This window comes from Vigna radiata, chromosome 1 (assembly GCF_000741045.1).
Source record: "Vigna radiata var. radiata cultivar VC1973A chromosome 1, Vradiata_ver6, whole genome shotgun sequence".
Classification (NCBI taxonomy): domain Eukaryota; kingdom Viridiplantae; phylum Streptophyta; class Magnoliopsida; order Fabales; family Fabaceae; genus Vigna; species Vigna radiata.
The window spans coordinates 34,415,144-34,421,117 of NC_028351.1; positions in this window are offsets into that span (position 1 = coordinate 34,415,144).

The window sequence follows — 5,974 nt, forward strand, 5'->3', positions numbered from 1 at the left end:
AAGACTATCTAGGTCATCTAAGACTTTTGATGGCATGTTAGCAACTATCTTAGACTTCCTAGGAAAGAACAACACAACCAAACACACAAATATATATAACCTACAAACAACATCAACTTCTGTGGTTTCATCTAAAACAATCACATTAAACATGTCAACCAAGTCTTCCAAAGTTGTGCTTTTTTCATTAAACATTTCTCCAAGCAAACCTTCTATACATTCATCAAACGGGATTTCTAAACCCCCTATACCTAAACCAGTCGTCATGAAAACATCTAAAACTGTAAAAGGAACCAATTGATGACTCAACCTAAAGCTAACATCATATCCTGCCTACCTACATACCATAACCTTTAATAACTCGCAGTTAACGTCCACAACCTCACGTAGGTACACACACCACCTAAATGGTGTCATCGCAATTCGTTGTACATGGTCTTTTCTCAGAAAACGATTCATTTCAATAACGATTGATGAATCCATAGATGTACGGACCCTCCACTACAAAAGATAACGACAGCATTATTATTACTAACCATAAAAAATCACAACTATAACTAATACCTAAACTTCAACTTACCTTAGGGTTACCGGACGACATTTCAACTGCACAATAAATCAATGGTACATTAGGGTTCACAACACACAAAAACCTAAGATAAAAAACAATGAACTATGGTTCCACCCAAAACAAGAAACAGAGCCCACCCAAAACAAGAAACAGAGCCACATAGCAAAACACACCCAAAAGGCTAAATGCGAAAGAAAACATTAAAGGGAACACACCCACAACGCCAAACGCACCCAAAACGCAAAAGAAAACTTACCGGTATAGAGTCAATGCAAAAGACCACTTTTCCTTGAGATGACGCCTTTTGATGAACAAAGCCACCCAAATGGAGAGACGAAGGATGCTCAGAATGGGAGAGAAGCGAATGGGACAGGCGAATGGAGAGAGGCCGAATGGGAAAAGCGAATGGGAGAGGAGAATGGAGACAGGGCGAATGGGAGAGATGCGAATGGGAGAATGGGAGAGAAGAACAATGCTCAGAACGAAACTGAAAGAAGATGAAAAATGAAACCGCCAAATTCAATTTTCATACCATTAGATTTCCAATTCTACCCTTTTATGTTTTTTCAAATGGAATATTTTAATATATTTCAGCTATCCAATACAAATTTGACACGTCAGCCGGTGTCAAATTTGTGTCAAAAGATGGTGTTAAACAAACATTTTCATATGGCTATTGTTGTTTTTGTTATTGTTTGGGTCAGATTCTTGGGTCATTTTCAGCCGCAACAGGGAAAACCAGCACTGTGGCAGCTTGATTCAGATCAGTATTACACTGTCAAGAGACATGGCCTTTTGTTTGTGGAAGTGATATTTGTCATTGCAGGTATGCTAAGTTGGCATTTTGCATGCTAATTTAAGGCACGTAATGTAACTTATCTGAAAGACCGGCTGAAAATTTGATAATAACATAGCCTCAGAGTTAGGCAGAACTGGGTTTATTATTTGAAGGAAAACGATTCTTTAACAACGTTCATTTGACAACAAATTGACATCGCAGGTGTCGTTTTGTCATTTGTTGTTTTAAATGTTTTTTTAAAAAGGTTAAAATGAGTTTTGGAGGGCATTTTTGGAAAGGATTTTGGTGAAACCTGTCCGCCTTTTTCCATTCCAAATTCTCTCTTTCGAAGTTGTTCATTCCAAAGTCTCACTCCACCATTTCAAAGTCTCCCTCCAGGATTCCAAAATCTCGACACATTCTCGACATGCCACTATAATCCTCTTTCTTCACCTACGAAGTTCAGTGTTTTGTTAGTGTTTAATTTAGTCTCCCATTGAAGTCCGCCATTGACGCCACCGCAATTCACTGGCCTAGGGCCACCGTTGGCAGGTTATCTCGAAAGGGGACATTTTTTCGCTGTTGCCGTTATTCCTTCGGAGATTGGGTGCGTTGATCCTTCAAAATGCCATTTTTTCGCTCTCAAAAGGTATTTTGTATTCGCACACTTTGCGGTTGTTTCAGGAAATGTATTGAAATAATTATTTTGCCCTTTTTTAATTTGCGTTTGTATGGTTCTGCACAATATTCTGGTTCCTAACTTAAATATTTTTTGCCCTCACTGTGGCCATTCAGGCATATCTGAAGCTGCACGAGAGCTTTTTATGCAGATGGAAGGAAATCCCGAAAGGCCTGGTAAGAAATAATTCAGGTTTTTTTAAACTCATGGTTCTTTGTTATGGAGAATTGGTCTTATCAAACTGTTTCTTCGTCCTCTTTCCTACGCTATTGAGGTAATTGAGTAGGATACATGGTAAGGAATTAAAAGGGGGAAGTTTTTATTCGGATGCATAAAAATGCGTTCTCCTATGTTTTTCTAGTACATTCTCACGTAATTTTCTATAAAAACATTTTTCTCTTAATTCCTTTTATAAGTTCAGTGTATAAAACTGAAATTGTATTTAATTTAAAAGCATTTGACTTGATTACATAAAATGAATTTCATTTTTGACAACAATTGTTTTTCAAAGTGGAAATGCAGACTCTGGCTCCTATGAACTTCTTTCAAAATTACTAGGATTTGGTTGTGAATGCTTTGGGTATAATGTCTAAATAGTTGGGCATTCGCTTGGAGAAGCTATAGCTGCATTGCTTGGACTGCAAGTATGATATTTCTCACTTCAATAGGAATATTTACTTACTATCTTTCTTTAGTAAACATAATTTGCTATTTTGATTGCTTGAGAGAATTGGGTATTCATTTAAAGTCTATTATGACAACAACATATAGGCAAACGAGTATTCCTTGCTTCCTTAGAAAATACAGATTGTAGATACAAATATGAAGCTGGCTTGATAATATTCTAATATTTAGAAAGAGGAGAAATGTAACAATTGGAATTGGAAAAATTGTGTGCAATATCAAAAAGTATTTCATTACTCAAAAGTCGAAGGCTTTATCATAAACATGTTCAAATCTAGAATGTCAAATAAAAGCATACTTACAAGAATTTATATTCAAAAAAAGAAAAGAAACAGTATTTTTACTAGTATTAGAGCAAACATAATAACTGATTATATATAATATATATTATATCTAATTATTTTTTATTCTAATACTGATTTTATATAAGATCAAGGGGTGTTGAAAAACTCAATTAAGCATTGAAATAAAGGGATAAAAAAATTCACAAATGGAAGATTATTTAATAAACTCATATGCGAACATTTATTTAAGTCATTAAATCATCATTGTTTCCTCTAGTATTGCATAATTTATTTTTTAGTGGCAAATAATTTCCTTCAAGTTTTCAACATTCAGTACTTAGAAAGAAAATTTTCCTTGCACTTTTTGGTCTTTTTTAGCTGCCGTCTTTAAGCATTTGATTTTATAGCACCAAATTAATTCTGGTTTTTCCCACAACTCTATAACCGCTACCCTAATCTGCACGTTTATTCATATGGGACACTCCCTTGTCTGGATTTAGTTGTGGCAAAATCATGCTCAGAATTTGTGAGAAGGTATGTACTAGTAAAGAGTTTGATTTTGATTGACTCTCTTTGTTGCAGGTTAATGTCTTCTCCATATAGTGATAATTGATGATTTAAAATCCTGTTTTTCTCCATTATTGATGATTAACAAAAGTCTTATTGTTTTTCTCTATTATGGATGATTAGCAAAATCGTTTTATCATTGTTGAGTAATTTTATTCAAGGTTTTTCTCTTTAGTTTTTAGTAATTGTTTAATTATATAATATAATGTAAAGTAACATTAAAATGTGGTTTAATTTTGATTGTGATACAATGATATAATATTAAGTCACTTTAATTCTTTAATTCTACTTTGTAGATATTAGTTAGAATCTATAAACTTGCTTGGGTTATGTTATATTTGGATGTAGTGTTTATATTTGATTTTCTTAAATATATACGTACGTAGCTTAAATATGATTTTCATAAAGAAAAATCTACCTTCACTTTGATATCAGATTTAATTTTACTTTTTAGAAAACTTTGACACTTATATTGAATGAAAATCACTTGATTTATCCATGATAATTGGAATAATATAACTTCCGAAAATAGACAAGTGTGAATTAGTTGGATCATCTCTTTTCATTAATTTACTGAAGCAAAATAGTGCACTATTTTATCTGTGCACTATTTTATCTAGAAGTATGCTTATGATCTCTTTACATTATTTTAGTGTAAAGAAAGAAAAACCAATGAAACTACTTTTGTTTGAATATTCTTTTGGTTGCATTATTTTTGATTTCGTTAAGCGAAATAATGAATTTTCTAGTGTTAATTAATTTTAGTTACTACTTATTTATAAGTTTGAACATCAAATTTGGGGTTAGCATGGTAAGTTTTTTAAGTTATCTGCTAATAAATGTAGGCAAAAGCATGTTTGATTATACAAATATAGGTTAAATTATGCATTTATAAATATTACATTATATATTTACATTGTTTCTAAAGTAACATGTATGTTCTTTTCAGGAGGAGCTAGTTGCGTTTAGGAAGAAGTATATATGTGACTAGATCCTAGATTAGGACAACGTCCGAAGATTTCAAACGCTGCAACATTTTGGATTACTATAACATTAGAAATGTGTTGTTGGTTTAGATTGTTATTTTGTAGGAAATGAATAGACATTGTACAGATTTATACTATTAAATTTTTTACAGAATTGTACAAAATTATATCAAATGAATACAACTAAACTATTCTTGATTAAATATTCTTCATATTCATTTTCTTTGTCTGTTGCTTTGGTTGAGCGAGTTTATTCATTACCTTGTTTGAGTCAAAATTGATGTGTCCCTATATTGATGAGGAGTTGGACAGAAACAATAGGTTTAAAATTGGTTGTTGTTGATTGTCTGGAAGTTTTGTTTTTGGAAGACAATTGTTCCCAGTAGTGTAATGGATTACAAGCAACATGTAATCGCTTATCAGTGAAGAGACACGAATTTGTACTGACCTCCCAACCTACAAACACCTTTATTTGGTCTTGAAATGCACATAGGAATGTCCTAACTTGAAACTTGTTGTGGTCACCTTCAATAATGGCCAACGGGGTTAATAAATCCACAAAACATTGAAAACACACACGTAAGGACTATTTGGGAGTGCTTCAGACATTACTGGGTAGCACTCCTCAACTTTTGGTACAAATGGGGATTTTTTCACTGTGCATCAGTCAGTGCCAATGGTACAAATGGTACAAATCGATTACCAGTGGATAAACACAATTTTGTACCTAAAGTAGATACAAAATGTTTTGCTTATTGGAATGACTAACAGAAAGGATATGCTTGATGAAGCTCTCTTAAGGTCTTCATATCTTCTTCCCCTATTATGCTCTTTGAATTTTCTTCCCCAGGAAAATATAAATATTGACCGTCAAAGTAGATGCATTTGTTGAGAAATTGGTCCTTTTTTCCTTTGGCATATATGGGAAGCTTATTTAACAACTAAAATGTGAATAATTTTAGGTTTCTTCTTTGCAAGTATATATTTTATTTTAACAGATGTATAAGTATACTTTTTGGATGAAATGAAAGTAATAAAAGCTTTCTTATTGTGCTTGTTTGCATTAGCACATGTTTTATTCATTGAAGGATATTATTCATGATTTACCATAAACCCTTTTATTTGGTAGTTTTATCATATGAAACCATGAGGGAAGTCTGGCAAATTAAAAATTATTTCACGTCTGTTTTAGTTCCAAGCATGATTTAAAAATTAAAAATTAAAAATTGTTCTACACATGATTTGAAATCAATGCTTTATTTCTTAGTATAGTTCCTTTAACTTTGATATTAGTTATGAATACACCATTGTTTGTTAATTTCATATTCATCTGAGGTGGATGATGAACAATGTGGTTTGAATGTTTCAAGTGATGAAGATTGTGAGAATGAGCATGCACAAAACTCTCAAGAAAAGAAAGAAATA